Source organism: Urocitellus parryii, chromosome 14 (assembly GCF_045843805.1).
Source record: "Urocitellus parryii isolate mUroPar1 chromosome 14, mUroPar1.hap1, whole genome shotgun sequence".
Classification (NCBI taxonomy): domain Eukaryota; kingdom Metazoa; phylum Chordata; class Mammalia; order Rodentia; family Sciuridae; genus Urocitellus; species Urocitellus parryii.
In genome coordinates this window covers 63,701,419-63,722,954 of record NC_135544.1, presented here as the reverse complement: position 1 = coordinate 63,722,954, position 21,536 = coordinate 63,701,419, and the positions used below count along the sequence as shown (strand labels likewise).

Genomic DNA, 21,536 nt, shown 5'->3' with positions numbered 1-21,536 from the left:
GTGTCCTTTTCTCCCTTTAGACCATTCCTCCTGTGTGTGTGTGTGTGTGTGTGTGTGTGTGTGTGTGTGTTAGAAGACTTTTTCATCACTTTGACAACATACCTGAGAAAATTAAATGAGTAAATATTTATTTTGGTTCAATTTCAGGCTCCATTGCTGTGGCCTGAAGTGAGGCAGATTACCATGGCAGAGAGCCTGGCTTCAAAACAGAGCTTCTCAACTCATGGAGATCAGGGAAATGGTGAGGGGAAGAGAGGACTGAGGAATATGATGTACCCTTCCAGGGAATCAACTCCAGTGGCCTACCCTCCAACTAGGCCCTACCGCCCACAGTTTTGACCAACTCCCGATAGTCCTGTCCAATCATGAACCCATCAGTGGATTGATCCACAGACGAGGTTAGAGCTCAGGATTCAATTCACCTTTCTGTAGAGTCCGTTCTGAATGCTGGTGGATTGGGGTCCAAGCTTTCAACACATGACCTTTGGGCAACATTCCAGATCCAAATTATAGCAGGGTGCCTCCTTCTCTTTAGGTGTTCTGTGTTTGTTTATTGTTTTAAATCACAAATAATGATCCTTTTTCAGTGTAAGACCTATCCCATTTGGCTTGAATCTGGTTCCAGTGGTTGTTGCTCCTCCTGCTGAAAGGCATTTCTGATCACTCAGATTCGGTCTTCTAGCATGGTTCACTCTGACCACAGCTGTTTGTCATTTTGTATTTCTATCTGAGAGAGATACCTACCTAGTGTATTCGAAACTGACCGTCCAAATAAAAGCATTTCTCTTCTTCTCAATATGTTTGGAATATTCCTGGAAACTATGGGGGATATGGAGGGAAAACCCTGGCTCATTCGCGAGCACACGTGACAAAAAGGATCCAGTAATCATAAGTGTATCCTTATACATATATTCAGTGCCCAAAAAGTACAAGGTATTGTGGTAGATATTGTGAACAACATAAAGCTGTGTTATATACATTTCCTGCTATGAAGTGCAATTGAATACAGTCAGTCAATGGAGAAGATGTTACATAGAGTGATCCTTGAAATATAATGCAAGGTCAGCCATTGACGACTGTGGTGGTGAGGATCTCATATGGGGGAAAAGACTAAGTAAGAAAGAATAAAGCCAGAAGTAGAGAGCCCTGAATAATGTGGCTTTGTTAAAACACAGTTGAAGGTTAAAGTAAGGAAAGCTTTTTGAGTCTATAAACATAGGGTGATAAATTCTATGCAAGATATTAAGTTTGTACTTCTTTTAATACCTCATGATTCATTCAAACATTTTCTTATAGATTTCAGTAGAATTTTTAAATCTCTTTAATATGGGCCTTGTCTCGTTTCTTTTTTTAAATTTTTATTGGTTGCTTAAGAAAAAATTACAATGATCTTGACATATCATATTTCATACATTTGATTCAAGTGGGGTATGAATTCTTATTTTTACCACGTGTACAGTTTGCAGGATCACATTGGCTGTACGTGCAGGTTTATACATACTGCCATACTAGTGTCTGTTATATTCTGCTGCCTTTCCTATTCCCTCCCTATCCCCCCTTCTGTCCCCTCCCCTCCCATAATCTCTCTCTACCCCAGCTACTGTAATTCATTTCTCTCCTTTTTTCCCCCCTTTCCCCTCACATCCTCTTCTATGTAATTGTGTGTAACAATGAGGGTATCCTTCCATTTCCATGAAATTCCCCTTCTCTCTCCCATTCCCTCCCACCTCTTGTCCCTTCTAATTGGTAGTCTTCTTTTCATGCTCTTCCAGCCTGCTCTGTTTTGAGTCCCCCTCCTTATATGAAAGAAGACATTCAGCATTTCTTTCCTAGGGATTGGCTAACTTCACTTAGCATAATCTCCTCTAATGCCATCCATTTCCCTGCAAATGCCATGGTTTTGTTATTTTTTAGTGCTGAGTAATATTCCATTGTGTACAAATGCCACATTTTCTTATCCATTCATCTATTGACTGGCATCTAGGTTGGTTCCACATTCTAGCTATTGTGAATTGTGCTGCTGTGAACCTTGATGTAGCTGTATCCCTATAGCATGCTCTTTTTAGGTCTTTGGGAATAGTCCGAGAAGGGGAATAGCTGGGTCGAATGGTGGTTCCATTCCCAGCTTTCCCAGGAACCTCCATAATGCTTTCCAAATTGGCTGCACCAATTTGCAGTCGCACCAGCAATGTACAAGTGTACCTTTTCCCCCCACATCCTTGCCAGCACTTGTTGTTGTTTGACTTCCTAATGGCTGCCATTCTTACTGGACTGATTTGGTATCTTAGAGTGGTTTTAATTTGCATTTCTCTGATTGCTAGAGATGGTGAGCATTTTTTTCCGTGTATTTTTTGATTAATTGTGTATCCTTCTCTGAGAAGTGTCTGTTCAGGTCCTTGGCCCATTTGTTGATTGGGTTGTTTGTTTTCTTAATGTTTACTTTTTGAGTTCTTTGTGTACTCTGGATATTAGGGCTCGGCACATTTGTATCTTTAAGAATTGTCATAATCAATGAAATGTTCCGCACACGTTTGTAGGAAGATTAACATAACACTCCAGTGACAATACAGTAGTAGAAGGATTGATTTGGACTGAGAAGTTGTTCAGTGAATGATATATTACCCATAAATTTGAATTCTCATTATCATAAAGAAGCAAGGTGGAAATAAGAATTTCTTTAAGAGAGTGTTGGGTCTATGGCTCAAGTAGTAGCTCGTTCACCTAGCATGCGTGAGGCATGGGGTTTGATCCTCAGCACTACATAAAAAAAAAAATAAAATAAAATAAAGATGTTGTGTCCACTAAAGGCTAAATAATAAATATTTTTAAAATAGAATTTAAAATAATAGTCCATAAATGTTATGTACAAACTGTGAAAGTAGATTCGTCAACAGATTAATTGTCTGCCTCGAACTAGAATCAGTTGCCTACTGATTTGCCTGGATGATGTTCTCAATTCTGTTTTTTTTTTTTTTTTTTTTTTCTTTCATTCCACTGGGCAAACATCTGCCGGGCTTTCTTGATGGCAACATAGTGATTACTGAGCTCCACCCTATTAGAAATACAACTAGTTTTCAACTCATGAAAGTCTATAAAAGCCACTTTTTTAGAAGTCTCTAAACTTTGGAACTATTCAATGATACTCTATTTTTGCCAGCAATAAACAATATATATATATATATATATATATATATATATATATATATATTTTAATGTAAAGGGCAAGGTATTGAACAGACACTTCACAGAAGAAGCAATACAATCAGTCAATAAATATATGAAAAAATGTTCAACTTCACTAGTAATGAGAGAGATGCAAATCAAAACTACTCTAAGATTTCATCTCACTTCAATCAGAATGGCAATCATCAAGAATATAAGCAACAGTAAATGTTGGTGAGGATGTGGGGGGAAAAGGTACACGTATACATTGCTGGTGGCACTGCAAATTGATGCAGCCAGTCTGAAAAGCAGTATGAAAATTCCTCGGAAAACTGGGATCGGAAGCACCATTTGACCCAGCTGTCCCACTCATTGGTTTATAACTAAAGGACTTAAAATCGGTATACTAAAAATTCATTAAATTTCATTTAAATTAATACAATTTAACAAAGTCAATTTAAATAACATTTAATATAGATTAAATCATTTAATATGAACTATATAATAAAAATATTAATAAGATTAATTTTAATAAAAATCCACTTAGTGGTTTTAGAAACTACAGGTATCAGAGAAATATTAGCTATATATTCTACTTTTGTCTGCTCTCTCATTTTGCCTAACTTAAGCTAGAAACTTTTGTTTATCTTTTATCTTAATTTACCAAGATAAAAATGGGAAGACAAAACACCCAGTAGCTACACACATCAGCTTTTCCTTTGTTTTTTTCTAAATTTTGCCTTAACATTTACATTATTTTATCCAGTATCCAGGTATTTTCTTATGTTTTTATGTTAAAAGCATATGCCGTTTGATTTCAATCTCTTTTCAAATACATATATCTAAAATCCCTGTTGCTTCTGCCATTATAGTATTTTAATTTAATTCCATCTTGATTTTTGCTTTAATCTAACAATTATTTGGAATTGTTTCTATGGCCCTAATTTCATTGTATATGGAATTTTTTTTTTTTTTTTTTTTTTTTGAGGAGTCAAAATTCTTCTAATTTTAGATGCACAAGGAATTGCAGCCTGTGTGATAACACCTTTACGGAATTGGCTGGCGTTTTCATTGTGGTCTAGGGCATGGTAAATTTTGGTGGCTGTAGCCTGTGTGTTTGAACATGATATGTAGTTTTGTGTGCATGGTACAACTTCTTGGTATAGCTCCTCAGTCAGGCTTCTTAAGTGCATTACACAGCTCTTCTCTATCCCTCCCCCCTGCTTGTTGGTGGTTCCTTGTTTGGGTTCTGAGAGAGGGATGTTCAGTTGATGCCTTTTATTCTGCAGGGTTTCCCATGTTTTTGCTCTATGTACCCCACGGTGTGGTACCCCAGATAACTATCTTATTGTTGTCCTGTGCTCTGTGATCCCTGGTATGTAATACTGAAAGCATGAAGCAGCCTGTTACCTCTCAGCTTCTGCAAGTGAACTGTTTCCTTGCACGTTCTATGTTTGCTTTTGTCTTTTCAACTTGATCTACTCTTTCATAATCTATTTTTGTGTTCAGTCCTTGAAATTCTCATTCTTATTTTGGATCACTGAGCATTTCAAATGTCCTTTTCTAACTTCTATGAGGATTTGGTGGTAGAAGGAGAAAGAGAGGTGAAACATGCTCATTTTCAGCCTTTAAGATTGAACCTCAAATCTTAGTGTAGTTTTGATTTTCACTTCTCTAAGTGCTAGTGATGATGAGCATATTTGCATAAATTTGTTGATTAATTTTATATCATCTTGGGAGAAGTGTCTGTTCAGGTCCGTGGCCCATTTATTGAATGGGTTATTTTATTTTATTTTATTTATTTATTTATTCGTTCGTTCGTTCATTCATTCATTTATTTATTTATTTGTGTGTGTGTGTGTGTGTGTGTGTGTGTATTTAGATTTGTGAGTTCTTTCTATACCCTAGAGATTAGTGCTCTATCTGATGTGTGATGGGGCAAAACTTTTCTCCCAAGATGTAGGATCCCTATTCACCTCCCAGATTGTTTGTTTTGTGGAGAAGAAACTTTTTTAGTTTGAATCTATCTCATTTATTGATACTTGGTTTTAATTCTTGTGCTATAGGAGTCTCATTAAGGAATTTTGGGACTAATCCCATATGATTGGAATTAGGGCCTACTTTTTCTTCTGTTACATGCAAGGTCTCTGGTTTTATTCCTAGGTCCTTGATTCATTTGAGTGGAGTTTTGTGCATGGTGAGAGATAGGGGTTTAATTGCACCTCCCTCCAGTTAGAATGTCAGCGATTTTTGAAAATGGCAGCTATGATGAAGACAACAACAGTAAGTGTTGGTGAGGATTTCAGGAAAAATGTACACTCCTACACTGTCGGTGGGACTGTAGATTGGTGCAGCCAATATGGAAAGCAGTTTGGCGGCAATTCCTTGGAAATTTGGGAATAGAACCACCATTTGACCTAGCTATCCCTCTTTTTGGTCTATACCCAAAGGACTTAAAAACTGCATACTACAGGGACACAGCCGCATCAATGTTTATAGCAGCAAAATTCACATTAGCTAAATTGTGGAAACAACTTAGTAGATGAATGCATAAAAAAAAAATGTGGCATTTATACACAATTAATATCACTCAGATACTTACCCTCTCGCTCAGTCCAGGAGACGCTAGTGCCCTTCACTACCTCTGTCAGAGCCTGGTTCGGACAGCTGGTGCCTCGGAGAGGACAGGCTGATCCTGCCTGCCTCCCATGTACCCTTTGTCACAGGGAGCGACATTCATGTGAGACCAAGTAAAATCCAGTCATAGACATTAATAGAATATCTCAAAAAAGTATTTAATAAAAAGGCTAGCAAATACAGGGTCTTTAATGAAACTTTAATAAAATTTATGAGACAAGGAAACTGAAAGCACAATATTTTCTTAGGAACTTTTCTGTTTGGTGTTATTCTTTACAATATAGCAGCTTTTCCTAAGAATGCAGGGAGTATGAAATTTCTAAGGCTATCTTGCTGTGTTCTCCATTAAACCCCTTGTCTTAAAAAAACCTTGGATCTAGATTAATCTTTGTAATTTTCTGAGTACCTGTATAACATATTTTTCTCAAGAATGCAGTGAGGTCGCCGTTTCCAAGAGCTCTTCAATTCTGAAATATAAGAAGTGTGTTTCCAGGCATTGAAACCCAAAGGCTCACCTAGACACAATGGAGTGAGCAGAATATATAAAAATCTCTCATGACAAATCTGAACTCTGCTTTTCCCAACCGTGTGAAGTCTACTGGAATAAGATTCCAAGTAATTTGGCAAGTCGAAGCCAAATATATACTTTGATATTCTTCTCGGGAGTAAGCCGTGTGATGTTACAGGAAGGCAGATTTTAGTGCTGAATTTCTGATCGTATCCCCCCAAAAGTTGTTCCATGCATATCATGCAAGAATGTAACCTCCAAAAAATAAATAAATAAAAGAGAGGACATTTGACGTAAGAAGGCTGGATAATATTTGCATGTTCGTGTATTTTTACCACACATCATACCTTCTTATTTCTTCCTTGCTCTGATTTGAAGCATATGCTTTCATTTTTCATTTTGGCTTACCGTGTTATCACTTAATAATAATTCAGTAAATTTACTTAGAACAAGAAAGTCACCTAATGACTCATGTCTTAGAGATGCTTTCAAATAAAAGTAATTGTGCATTTTGTACCATAGAGTATTCCCAGTGTTTCCTAGAATTGTTGCAACTGATGCTGGAGGCTTTGAAATAGAGCAGGAGGCATAAGGGCCGTGGCTTGTGACCCTTCCCAAAGTATGTAAGATTGATAGACATTGAATGCAAATAAACAACTATGCATCATTGAATTTTTTCCTGTCACTGAAATGCTAGTAGAGCTCAAGGAATTGTGAGCCTCTTTGTCTGCAGTACAGGAAAAATAAGAAATTTAAAGACTTGAGTTACATACAATTTCTGATAACATACCTTAGGTTGGTTCTCAGCTTAAAAAACACAAAAAGAGAAATGTCATCATTTTCCATAGCATTGGGAAACTTTTCATAGGTGGGAAACTTTACTATCAGAGCTCATCGGTTCTCAGACATTTATATGTTTTGAATACTTGGCCAATGTGCCTTTGGGATGCGTCCTCCAGTTGTTGTTTCAGTGATTTTGTTCATGCCTAACAACTGATGGCATCTTAATTTTGGTAAAATAATGTAAATGTTAAGGTGAAATTTAGAAATAAGAAAGGAAAAGCTGATATGTGTGTAGCTACTAGGTGTTTTTCTTCCTTTTTTTTATTTTTGTAAAGTAAAGCAAAAGATAAACCAAAAGGTTCTAGCTTAAGTTAGGTAAAATCAAAGAGGAGAAAAAAGAAGATAACATTGCTAATACTTCACTGCCACCTGTAATTTCCAAAACAACTAAGAGCATTTTTATTAAAATTAACTTTATTGACATTTATATTAAATTATATAGTCAATATTAAATAATTCAATCTATATTATGTTAAATTTACTTTGTTAAATTGTATTAATTTAAATAAAATTTAATGAATTTTTAAATATAAATCATACTATAATTTAACATAAGTTAATAAGCAATATCAATTAATAAAATAAATTTAAATCAAACCATCGTATTAATAAAAGAAATTTAAATAATACTACTAATAAAATTAATTTAAATTAGATTGATTTAAATTAGATTAATTTATATTAAATGATAGTATAATTTATATTTAAAAACATATTAAATTTTGTTTAAATTAATTTTAATAAAAACGTTCTGAATGGTTTTAGAAACTACGGGTGTCAGAGAAGTATGTGCTATGCAATCTGCTTTTTCGCTTCTCGGATTTCACCTACTTAAGCTAGAAACTTTTGATTCATCTTTTACCTTAATTTATCAAAAGGTTATAACTACTCCTGTTGTAAAGCTTTTCATCTTCCAAAAACTGTTGTCAGCTTATTTCTCTCCCCAACTTGTTTTGATCAAATGTTTTATAAAATGTGTTTATAAGAACGATTGTAGAGCCCCCAATAGTAGGTAGATAAGCAGTCCAGATATTTAATGATACATTCTTACTAATTAACTTTTCCATTGGCAATGGATCATGTGATCCCACTTCGGGGTTGCCTCATAAAAATACTCTTCCTTCTGGACATATTTATCATCTGCAAAACTGAATTAATGTGAAGTGACTTTCGTAGAGAAATGGAAATCAGCAAAATGGATAGGGGTCATAGAATTTGGATTCAAAGCATCTTAGAATTTATCCACTAAGCTTCCTGTTTAGGTCCTCCCCATTGGAATTTTCGCTTGGTAGTTGTACAATGTTATCTTGGATAAACTAAATATTCTCAACGTTTTGCAACATTATATTTGGTTTTCATGTACTCTAAATCTGAGACATCCTTCTTATGGGTTGGATTTCTCTCGTTTCCTGTGATTGCATGTATCGTTTTTATCTTAATGCCATTAAGTGAGGTTGGAACTAGTGGTTCAAGAAGGCTGCTCTGTACAGTGGCTCACAAAAGTACATCAGAATTGATAACTGGTGATGATTATCTGCTACATTGGAACAAAATTCTATAAACAAAAAGTGCTACAAAAAACAAAACAAATTTTTTAAAAAGTACTATAGCAAAAAATCACAACAACAACAACAACTAAAGAAATAAAATAAAATACCTAGTAGCTATACACTTACATATACCAGCTGTTTTGCTTTCTCTTTTTGTCTACAAGCACATGCGTGCTTTTTCAAAAGGCCATGCTGTAAAACATCAAAAAGGGTTATGGCTTCTTTAGAATAATGCTAAATATTTAGAAGATCCTGGAGTACAGCTCTGGCCCTGTTGTGCAGGGACACTGGCGACGGTGTAAAGGTGGGCATGAAATCTGCAGTGGGTGTGAAAAGAGGACGCCCAGGTCCACCAAGTCCAACTCCAGCGAGGTTACTAAGAGGCACCGCTGCAGAACGTGGGACCAAGAGTGGATTCCCGTTGGTGCTTCTGCCAGCTCTTAATTTGGCTCCATCTTTAACATTTCCTGGTAAAGGGGTTCTGAAAAAGAACTATGAAGCACGGGTTGGGGTTGTTGATTTGGTTTCGGAGGTGTGCTGGGGACACTTGTTGAAGCCCCTCCAAGGCAACTCCTCATCCACTTTCTGACACCACCATAATCTTTATTCAACAAGTGCTCCATTTCGTCCTTTGGAACGTCCAGGATGCTCCCCATCAACTGCAATACTTCACGACGACGTTTGCCTTTTGTTATCTGGAAATGAGCGATTAGAAGGTTTCGCATGAGGACTTTGTCCACTTTTCCTTCTGCGCTGTTGACCAAAGTCGACAATTTCTGTTGTGCGTGGTCCAGCATTTCTTTTCGGAGCTCGTTTTGTTTTTTCAGTTCTGCCATCTGCTCTTCCTTGAGATCTAAGTCTTCTCTCAGCCTGGAAGCAGAATCCCACAGAGCATTCGCTTGATCCAAACGTTCCTGCAGTGATGTTACTTCTCCTTCTAGCTTTTCGGCCTTGTTCTTCCATTCAGCTATTGACTGTTTTTCTTTGGCTAGTTCAGCAGAATGCAGAGCTTTCTCTTCTTCTTGGAAGTGTTGAACCTCGTTTTCTCTTAGGATTTTTACTTTGGTCTCTTGAAAAATATCAGAATTCAGTGTTTGAGCGTCTCCTCTCTCTCCAGGCAACTGGGCTTTTAGTTCTTCAATAGTTTTCTGCAAGTTCTTAATTTCCTCCTCTCTTTCTGAAATTAACTGGCTATGCGCAGCATTCATCTGCTCATACTTGTACTTAAATTCATGCATTTCCTCCTTCTGCTCCTGTAAAGACTGAAGTAGTTGCATTTTATGCTGGTTTTGATTTTCAATTATATTCAGATGGTCTTGAATTTCATCTTCCAGATGATTTTTGACTATGTTCAGTTGAGATACCTCCAATTCTAGTTCTGTGATAGCATCAAGAGCTTCAGGCTCAGCCACTGGTGCAGCTTGATTGTGCTGTTCCGTAAGTATTTCCAGTTCTACTCGCAGATAGTTGTTTTCTGCTCTCATGTAGGTAAGACTTTTGTCCTTTCTTTCAACGGATTGCCTTAAAGTTTCATTTTCTCTTAAGGCCTGAGAACACTTATGTAAATCCTTTTGTAGTTGTGAAATTTTTTCTTCGAGTTTTTCAATAAAAACTTCTTTCTCATTTATGACTTGTGTCAATCGCTCCTCTTCTTCTATATAAGATGCCAAAATTTCCTCAGTTTCTTTTTCATCAGCAGTCATTTGCTCAATATTCTTTTTGAGTCCTGCTATTTCAAAGTCCTTCTCTTGATTGAGTTGAACTGCACATTCGTGTTTCAGCTTTAAGGCCGAGGTATTCCAATCATGTGCATTGGAGAGTTCCTGAATAGTCTGCCTGTGATTATTTGCTTCTTCCAACAGTCTTTTTTCTGCCTGGTGCAGTTTGGCTTCAGTCTCTTCTTTGTCTCTTTTGAGAGTCTCCGTGATAGTGTCTTTTTCTTGAGAGATTTGATTGTAAGCAGCAATAGATTCTTCCAACTTACGCCTTACATCGTCACGTGCTAAAATCAACATTTCATTTTCCGTCTTGAGTTCAACAGCAACTTTCGTTAAGTTTTCATTGAGCTGTTCCTCTTCAGAAAGGTTGCTAGCTTCAGCTTCTCGTTCTTTAGGCATGTCATCCTTACAATGACTGTTAGAGTCTTCATTCAGAGAGGTTCGATACTTACTCTTAAACCCAGACAGCTCCTCTTCAAGTTGTCTAATGTGATCCTTAAGCCCAAGGTTTTCCTGCTGGATGTTTGAACTATTTTTTTGTGACTGATTTAGCTGATCTACTAAATCTTCTACTTTTCCTTCAAGCTTCTGCTTGGTTAAATGCAAATCACTGAGGCTCCGTGCATTCTCAGTTAACTTCTCCTTCTGCACATGCAGCTCTTGGGATATGTTCATTTGCTCATCCTCAAGTTGATGAACTCTCTTTTTTTCATCATCTAGATCTTGTTCCAACTTCTTGATGACAAGGTCTCCTTCATTTTGTTGTTTTGATAGCTCATCTTGTATCAAAATCATGTGCTCTGTAGCTTCCCGATTCCGATGATCCAGTTCTTCTAACTCAGCCATCAGCATTTTCTTTTCATTGATAGTCTGATTCAGTTCTTCCTCCTTTGCCTTCAAGTGAAGTTTTAAGTCTAGTAATTGTACATTCAAATTCATGTCCGTTGAAGCTCTGTTTTTCATGACTTGATAGTCACGGCTCAGTTTTGACAGTGACATCTGAAGTTCCTCTTTTTCTTGACTCAATGATGACTTCTCTTTTTCTAGAGCTTCAACATGCATTTTAAGTTTCAGATTGTCTTCAGCAAGACGGTTATCCTGGTTTAAACCATTTAGTCTCACGATTTCCTTCTCCGCATCAGCCAGGGCTCGTTGAAGCCTGAACACTTCTTCCACTGCTGAATGCTGAGGAAGGGTTCTTCCCTTTTCTGCCACAGTAGAACTCTGCTCCCAAACTGAAATTTCATGCTGATGATCATATATGTCTGGACTTTGGTTTGGTTGAAGAGTCTTGATAGTATTTAGTACTTTGCAGATTTCACTTGAGTCAGAATGGTGCGTTCCCTGAGCCTCAGCAATCTGCCTCGAGTGGCCAACTTCAGATTCATGTTTTGCAACTTCAGTTGGTAATCCGTTTGTTTCTTGTTGTGATAAAATTATGTCACTAAAGTCCGTGTCATCATCACGAAAGGCTGAAAAATGACTACCGACCAGGGGACCGAACGGAGCCGGTGCAGTTGTTGTTGGTACACCACAAGCTCCCGAGCGTACTGATTGAGCAGCTGCCTGTAGTTGGAACATTTGATCTTGCAGTACAATCTGTCCTGCTTTAGGATGGCTGATCTCTACCTCTTTCTGTGGCAGTTGATTCTGGGAACTTACAGACTGATGGTTTATTTGTAGCTCTGATGCTTCATGCTTTTCTTCCAGGTCAGTACAGCACTTTTTCGGTCCTTCATTCTCACATCTTAGTGTGGAATCAGTAGTTTCCATTTCCTTTCTCGAACAATGATGTAAAGCTGCTTCTGGGTCTCCTAAGTCATCCAGAAGCATTTCCCTGTTGAAGGTGGAGCTCTGGCCGGTGAGGAAAGCCAAGCTGCTCCCCACCTGACCCAAGAAGTGGCCCAAGCCTGAGCCCAGGCCTCCAAACCAGGACCACATCGTGGCCACTTCAGTGATCCATCGGACCAGCTCTGAGAAGCGCGTCCATCACCATCCACTTCTCTGCCCCGAACGTCCTCCGGCGTTGCCGGGGTCGATTATGACCCAAGCGCTCAGAATTCCTCAGAGCGCGGGGTTCCTGGGGCTCCACCAACACTAATCATCCCTTCCTGCCTGTAAACTCAGAAGCCTGTCCTGCGCTTTGACCAGGGACTGGCATCCAGTAGCACACTCACCCCCTGCAGGGCCTCTGCTTCTTCCCTGCACTTGCCTGTCAGCTATTGGCTCACAGGATTGGGCAGGGTTGGCTGGGAGGAGCTAGAGATCCAGGAAAGTGTCCCAGTTTGAGTCCCAAGGCAGTGTGCTGTGGAGCCAGGAAGAATCAATGTTGTAGATGAAATCCAAAGGTAGTTCACTGGACAGTTCCCTCTTGTCTGGGAGAGGTGGGCTTTTTGTCCCATTCAGTTGCATTCAGTTGACGAGGTGAGGTCTCGCTCCACATTAGAGAATGGAATCTATTTAACTAAAAGTCCCCGATTCAAAAGTAAATCTCACCCCATAACACCAGCACAGACACACCCAGAATAAAAGTTGGCCAAGTATCTGGGCATCGTAGCCCAGACGAGTTAACATATAAAATTAACCATCACAGAGTCTTAATCAGTCTCAGAATTCAAATTATAATACGGATTAAATTTCACTAAAGAACCATCTTTACCCTTTCCAAAAGTAAACTTTTGCTGTTAATCTATACATTTTCGAGTTCATTTTAATATTATTTGGTCCTTGTTGATTCTGATTGAAGTTTATTTAAGTGCTCAAAAATTCCGCTTAAATTTCACTTAAGAAAAATTTGTTTTAGAGCCAATAGGTTGATGTTCACTTCACCTATGGTTGTTTATCAGTGCCAAATATAATCCAGGTTTCAAGAGTACAGAGCGAAATAGAAAGTTGAGAAATTTTCTACTATGGAGTAACAATCCTAAATGTAATTCCCATACCTCTAAGGATCAGAAGGAGTTAAGATAAGGCCCTGCTTTCCAAGGTGTTTAAATTCCAACAAGTTAATGAGGAGGCAGTTTTGTAGAGTTGGGGACAAAGCAAAGAGAGGAAGCACGTGGGCTGTAACAGACAGACCAGTTGGGACCAAAGCAATTTTGGAGCTAAACTGACAGAATGCATTTATGAAACCTCTCTCACAAGCATGAGTTGAACAGTAAATGAGAACATAGTGTGTGTAGTTCTCACCTGATGGCTGGTGCAGAGAAAGTGGCCAACAAATGGAGCCTGCTGCCACTTTGTTCATATTTGCCTTTTTGTTTCCTTTAGGATCATTTTCCTTATTACCCTTTAGAAGGGGTTTGGGTTTGCTCCCATTACTCTCTTCCCAGAGCCCATATTCAGGAGACTCTTTTCCTTGAGCTGTTCTTTCTATATGTCTGTTCAGGAAACAAAACCCCAAGGTGGCAGAAATAAAATTTAAAAAAAAGGAAGAATTTTTGGAAAATTAATGGTTAAATAGATTCTGAGGATCATATGAATCACCTCATAATGTCTCTTGCCTTCAAGATAGAGCAAGTAGACATAATTACTCAGATTGCTATCAGAAACTAGTGACTGCATTTGTGTCCTGTGCTAGAAAAGGAAATCTTCTTGGTCCTTCTTATTCATCTCCAAATCTGAGAGAGAAGTCAGGCCTGTGTTAGTCAATGTCTCCTCATAAAAGACTAAAATAAAAATTTAAGCCCCTTTTAGCATCTGCTGAAGTGAGAATCCACGCTGTACCCCAGCTGTGTCTACTGTTGAAGAAGGCATCAACAATACCAAGTGTCCTTTTCTCCCTTTAGACCATTCCTCCTGTGTGTGTGTGTGTGTGTGTGTGTGTGTGTGTGTGTTAGAAGACTTTTTCATCACTTTGACAACATACCTGAGAAAATTAAATGAGTAAATATTTATTTTGGTTCAATTTCAGGCTCCATTGCTGTGGCCTGAAGTGAGGCAGATTACCATGGCAGAGAGCCTGGCTTCAAAACAGAGCTTCTCAACTCATGGAGATCAGGGAAATGGTGAGGGGAAGAGAGGACTGAGGAATATGATGTACCCTTCCAGGGAATCAACTCCAGTGGCCTACCCTCCAACTAGGCCCTACCGCCCACAGTTTTGACCAACTCCCGATAGTCCTGTCCAATCATGAACCCATCAGTGGATTGATCCACAGACGAGGTTAGAGCTCAGGATTCAATTCACCTTTCTGTAGAGTCCGTTCTGAATGCTGGTGGATTGGGGTCCAAGCTTTCAACACATGACCTTTGGGCAACATTCCAGATCCAAATTATAGCAGGGTGCCTCCTTCTCTTTAGGTGTTCTGTGTTTGTTTATTGTTTTAAATCACAAATAATGATCCTTTTTCAGTGTAAGACCTATCCCATTTGGCTTGAATCTGGTTCCAGTGGTTGTTGCTCCTCCTGCTGAAAGGCATTTCTGATCACTCAGATTCGGTCTTCTAGCATGGTTCACTCTGACCACAGCTGTTTGTCATTTTGTATTTCTATCTGAGAGAGATACCTACCTAGTGTATTCGAAACTGACCGTCCAAATAAAAGCATTTCTCTTCTTCTCAATATGTTTGGAATATTCCTGGAAACTATGGGGGATATGGAGGGAAAACCCTGGCTCATTCGCGAGCACACGTGACAAAAAGGATCCAGTAATCATAAGTGTATCCTTATACATATATTCAGTGCCCAAAAAGTACAAGGTATTGTGGTAGATATTGTGAACAACATAAAGCTGTGTTATATACATTTCCTGCTATGAAGTGCAATTGAATACAGTCAGTCAATGGAGAAGATGTTACATAGAGTGATCCTTGAAATATAATGCAAGGTCAGCCATTGACGACTGTGGTGGTGAGGATCTCATATGGGGGAAAAGACTAAGTAAGAAAGAATAAAGCCAGAAGTAGAGAGCCCTGAATAATGTGGCTTTGTTAAAACACAGTTGAAGGTTAAAGTAAGGAAAGCTTTTTGAGTCTATAAACATAGGGTGATAAATTCTATGCAAGATATTAAGTTTGTACTTCTTTTAATACCTCATGATTCATTCAAACATTTTCTTATAGATTTCAGTAGAATTTTTAAATCTCTTTAATATGGGCCTTGTCTCGTTTCTTTTTTTAAATTTTTATTGGTTGCTTAAGAAAAAATTACAATGATCTTGACATATCATATTTCATACATTTGATTCAAGTGGGGTATGAATTCTTATTTTTACCACGTGTACAGTTTGCAGGATCACATTGGCTGTACGTGCAGGTTTATACATACTGCCATACTAGTGTCTGTTATATTCTGCTGCCTTTCCTATTCCCTCCCTATCCCCCCTTCTGTCCCCTCCCCTCCCATAATCTCTCTCTACCCCAGCTACTGTAATTCATTTCTCTCCTTTTTTCCCCCCTTTCCCCTCACATCCTCTTCTATGTAATTGTGTGTAACAATGAGGGTATCCTTCCATTTCCATGAAATTCCCCTTCTCTCTCCCATTCCCTCCCACCTCTTGTCCCTTCTAATTGGTAGTCTTCTTTTCATGCTCTTCCAGCCTGCTCTGTTTTGAGTCCCCCTCCTTATATGAAAGAAGACATTCAGCATTTCTTTCCTAGGGATTGGCTAACTTCACTTAGCATAATCTCCTCTAATGCCATCCATTTCCCTGCAAATGCCATGGTTTTGTTATTTTTTAGTGCTGAGTAATATTCCATTGTGTACAAATGCCACATTTTCTTATCCATTCATCTATTGACTGGCATCTAGGTTGGTTCCACATTCTAGCTATTGTGAATTGTGCTGCTGTGAACCTTGATGTAGCTGTATCCCTATAGCATGCTCTTTTTAGGTCTTTGGGAATAGTCCGAGAAGGGGAATAGCTGGGTCGAATGGTGGTTCCATTCCCAGCTTTCCCAGGAACCTCCATAATGCTTTCCAAATTGGCTGCACCAATTTGCAGTCGCACCAGCAATGTACAAGTGTACCTTTTCCCCCCACATCCTTGCCAGCACTTGTTGTTGTTTGACTTCCTAATGGCTGCCATTCTTACTGGACTGATTTGGTATCTTAGAGTGGTTTTAATTTGCATTTCTCTGATTGCTAGAGATGGTGAGCATTTTTTTCCGTGTATTTTTTGATTAATTGTGTATCCTTCTCTGAGAAGTGTCTGTTCAGGTCCTTGGCCCATTTGTTGATTGGGTTGTTTGTTTTCTTAATGTTTACTTTTTGAGTTCTTTGTGTACTCTGGATATTAGGGCTCGGCACATTTGTATCTTTAAGAATTGGCATAATCAATGAAATGTTCCGCACACGTTTGTAGGAAGATTAACATAACACTCCAGTGACAATACAGTAGTAGAAGGATTGATTTGGACTGAGAAGTTGTTCAGTGAATGATATATTACCCATAAATTTGAATTCTCATTATCATAAAGAAGCAAGGTGGAAATAAGAATTTCTTTAAGAGAGTGTTGGGTCTATGGCTCAAGTAGTAGCTCGTTCACCTAGCATGCGTGAGGCATGGGGTTTGATCCTCAGCACTACATTAAAAAAAAATAAAATAAAATAAAGATGTTGTGTCCACTAAAGGCTAAATAATAAATATTTTTAAAATAGAATTTAAAATAATAGTCCATAAATGTTATGTACAAACTGTGAAAGTAGATTCGTCAACAGATTAATTGTCTGCCTCGAACTAGAATCAGTTGCCTACTGATTTGCCTAGATGATGTTCTCAATTCTGGTTTTTTTTTTTTTTTTTTTTTTCTTTCATTCCACTGGGCAAACATCTGCCGGGCTTTCTTGATGGCAACATAGTGATTACTGAGCTCCACCCTATTAGAAATACAACTAGTTTTCAACTCATGAAAGTCTATAAAAGCCACTTTTTTAGAAGTCTCTAAACTTTGGAACTATTCAATGATACTCTATTTTTGCCAGCAATAAACTATATATATATATATATATATATATATATATATATATATATATATATATTTTAATGTAAAGGGCAAGGTATTGAACAGACACTTCACAGAAGAAGCAATACAATCAGTCAATAAATATATGAAAAAATGTTCAACTTCACTAGTAATGAGAGAGATGCAAATCAAAACTACTCTAAGATTTCATCTCACTTCAATCAGAATGGCAATCATCAAGAATATAAGCAACAGTAAATGTTGGTGAGGATGTGGGGGGAAAAGGTACACGTATACATTGCTGGTGGCACTGCAAATTGATGCAGCCAGTCTGAAAAGCAGTATGAAAATTCCTCGGAAAACTGGGATCGGAAGCACCATTTGACCCAGCTGTCCCACTCATTGGTTTATAACTAAAGGACTTAAAATCGGTATACTAAAAATTCATTAAATTTCATTTAAATTAATACAATTTAACAAAGTCAATTTAAATAACATTTAATATAGATTAAATCATTTAATATGAACTATATAATAAAAATATTAATAAGATTAATTTTAATAAAAATCCACTTAGTGGTTTTAGAAACTACAGGTATCAGAGAAATATTAGCTATATATTCTACTTTTGTCTGCTCTCTCATTTTGCCTAACTTAAGCTAGAAACTTTTGTTTATCTTTTATCTTAATTTACCAAGATAAAAATGGGAAGACAAAACACCCAGTAGCTACACACATCAGCTTTTCCTTTGTTTTTTTCTAAATTTTGCCTTAACATTTACATTATTTTATCCAGTATCCAGGTATTTTCTTATGTTTTTATGTTAAAAGCATATGCCGTTTGATTTCAATCTCTTTTCAAATACATATATCTAAAATCCCTGTTGCTTCTGCCATTATAGTATTTTAATTTAATTCCATCTTGATTTTTGCTTTAATCTAACAATTATTTGGAATTGTTTCTATGGCCCTAATTTCATTGTATATGGAATTTTTTTTTTTTTTTTTTTTTTTTTTTTTGAGGAGTCAAAATTCTTCTAATTTTAGATGCACAAGGAATTGCAGCCTGTGTGATAACACCTTTACGGAATTGGCTGGCGTTTTCATTGTGGTCTAGGGCATGGTAAATTTTGGTGGCTGTAGCCTGTGTGTTTGAACATGATATGTAGTTTTGTGTGCATGGTACAACTTCTTGGTATAGCTCCTCAGTCAGGCTTCTTAAGTGCATTACACAGCTCTTCTCTATCCCTCCCCCCTGCTTGTTGGTGGTTCCTTGTTTGGGTTCTGAGAGAGGGATGTTCAGTTGATGCCTTTTATTCTGCAGGGTTTCCCATGTTTTTGCTCTATGTACCCCACGGTGTGGTACCCCAGATAACTATCTTATTGTTGTCCTGTGCTCTGTGATCCCTGGTATGTAATACTGAAAGCATGAAGCAGCCTGTTACCTCTCAGCTTCTGCAAGTGAACTGTTTCCTTGCACGTTCTATGTTTGCTTTTGTCTTTTCAACTTGATCTACTCTTTCATAATCTATTTTTGTGTTCAGTCCTTGAAATTCTCATTCTTATTTTGGATCACTGAGCATTTCAAATGTCCTTTTCTAACTTCTATGAGGATTTGGTGGTAGAAGGAGAAAGAGAGGTGAAACATGCTCATTTTCAGCCTTTAAGATTGAACCTCAAATCTTAGTGTAGTTTTGATTTTCACTTCTCTAAGTGCTAGTGATGATGAGCATATTTGCATAAATTTGTTGATTAATTTTATATCATCTTGGGAGAAGTGTCTGTTCAGGTCCGTGGCCCATTTATTGAATGGGTTATTTTATTTTATTTTATTTATTTATTTATTCGTTCGTTCGTTCATTCATTCATTTATTTATTTATTTGTGTGTGTGTGTGTGTGTGTGTGTGTGTGTATTTAGATTTGTGAGTTCTTTCTATACCCTAGAGATTAGTGCTCTATCTGATGTGTGATGGGGCAAAACTTTTCTCCCAAGATGTAGGATCCCTATTCACCTCCCAGATTGTTTGTTTTGTGGAGAAGAAACTTTTTTAGTTTGAATCTATCTCATTTATTGATACTTGGTTTTAATTCTTGTGCTATAGGAGTCTCATTAAGGAATTTTGGGACTAATCCCATATGATTGGAATTAGGGCCTACTTTTTCTTCTGTTACATGCAAGGTCTCTGGTTTTATTCCTAGGTCCTTGATTCATTTGAGTGGAGTTTTGTGCATGGTGAGAGATAGGGGTTTAATTGCACCTCCCTCCAGTTAGAATGTCAGCGATTTTTGAAAATGGCAGCTATGATGAAGACAACAACAGTAAGTGTTGGTGAGGATTTCAGGAAAAATGTACACTCCTACACTGTCGGTGGGACTGTAGATTGGTGCAGCCAATATGGAAAGCAGTTTGGCGGCAATTCCTTGGAAATTTGGGAATAGAACCACCATTTGACCTAGCTATCCCTCTTTTTGGTCTATACCCAAAGGACTTAAAAACTGCATACTACAGGGACACAGCCGCATCAATGTTTATAGCAGCAAAATTCACATTAGCTAAATTGTGGAAACAACTTAGTAGATGAATGCATAAAAAAAAAATGTGGCATTTATACACAATTAATATCACTCAGATACTTACCCTCTCGCTCAGTCCAGGAGACGCTAGTGCCCTTCACTACCTCTGTCAGAGCCTGGTTCGGACAGCTGGTGCCTCGGAGAGGACAGGCTGATCCTGCCTGCCTCCCATGTACCCTTTGTCACAGGGAGCGACATTCATGTGAGACCAAGTAAAATCCAGTCATAGACATTAATAGAATATCTCAAAAAAGTATTTAATAAAAAGGCTAGCAAATACAGGGTCTTTAATGAAACTTTAATAAAATTTATGAGACAAGGAAACTGAAAGCACAATATTTTCTTAGGAACTTTTCTGTTTGGTGTTATTCTTTACAATATAGCAGCTTTTCCTAAGAATGCAGGGAGTATGAAATTTCTAAGGCTATCTTGCTGTGTTCTCCATTAAACCCCTTGTCTTAAAAAAACCTTGGATCTAGATTAATCTTTGTAATTTTCTGAGTACCTGTATAACATATTTTTCTCAAGAATGCAGTGAGGTCGCCGTTTCCAAGAGCTCTTCAATTCTGAAATATAAGAAGTGTGTTTCCAGGCATTGAAACCCAAAGGCTCACCTAGACACAATGGAGTGAGCAGAATATATAAAAATCTCTCATGACAAATCTGAACTCTGCTTTTCCCAACCGTGTGAAGTCTACTGGAATAAGATTCCAAGTAATTTGGCAAGTCGAAGCCAAATATATACTTTGATATTCTTCTCGGGAGTAAGCCGTGTGATGTTACAGGAAGGCAGATTTTAGTGCTGAATTTCTGATCGTATCCCCCCAAAAGTTGTTCCATGCATATCATGCAAGAATGTAACCTCCAAAAAATAAATAAATAAAAGAGAGGACATTTGACGTAAGAAGGCTGGATAATATTTGCATGTTCGTGTATTTTTACCACACATCATACCTTCTTATTTCTTCCTTGCTCTGATTTGAAGCATATGCTTTCATTTTTCATTTTGGCTTACCGTGTTATCACTTAATAATAATTCAGTAAATTTACTTAGAACAAGAAAGTCACCTAATGACTCATGTCTTAGAGATGCTTTCAAATAAAAGTAATTGTGCATTTTGTACCATAGAGTATTCCCAGTGTTTCCTAGAATTGTTGCAACTGATGCTGGAGGCTTTGAAATAGAGCAGGAGGCATAAGGGCCGTGGCTTGTGACCCTTCCCAAAGTATGTAAGATTGATAGACATTGAATGCAAATAAACAACTATGCATCATTGAATTTTTTCCTGTCACTGAAATGCTAGTAGAGCTCAAGGAATTGTGAGCCTCTTTGTCTGCAGTACAGGAAAAATAAGAAATTTAAAGACTTGAGTTACATACAATTTCTGATAACATACCTTAGGTTGGTTCTCAGCTTAAAAAACACAAAAAGAGAAATGTCATCATTTTCCATAGCATTGGGAAACTTTTCATAGGTGGGAAACTTTACTATCAGAGCTCATCGGTTCTCAGACATTTATATGTTTTGAATACTTGGCCAATGTGCCTTTGGGATGCGTCCTCCAGTTGTTGTTTCAGTGATTTTGTTCATGCCTAACAACTGATGGCATCTTAATTTTGGTAAAATAATGTAAATGTT

General features: G+C 37.7%; 1 pseudogene; it reads right to left on the bottom strand.

The window, feature by feature from the left end:
• The window catches only part of LOC144250093 (thyroid receptor-interacting protein 11 pseudogene), a 31,825-nt pseudogene extending 19,466 nt beyond the window's left edge, over positions 1 to 12,359 (bottom strand).
• Between the last annotated feature and the right edge of the window lie 9,177 nt (positions 12,360 to 21,536).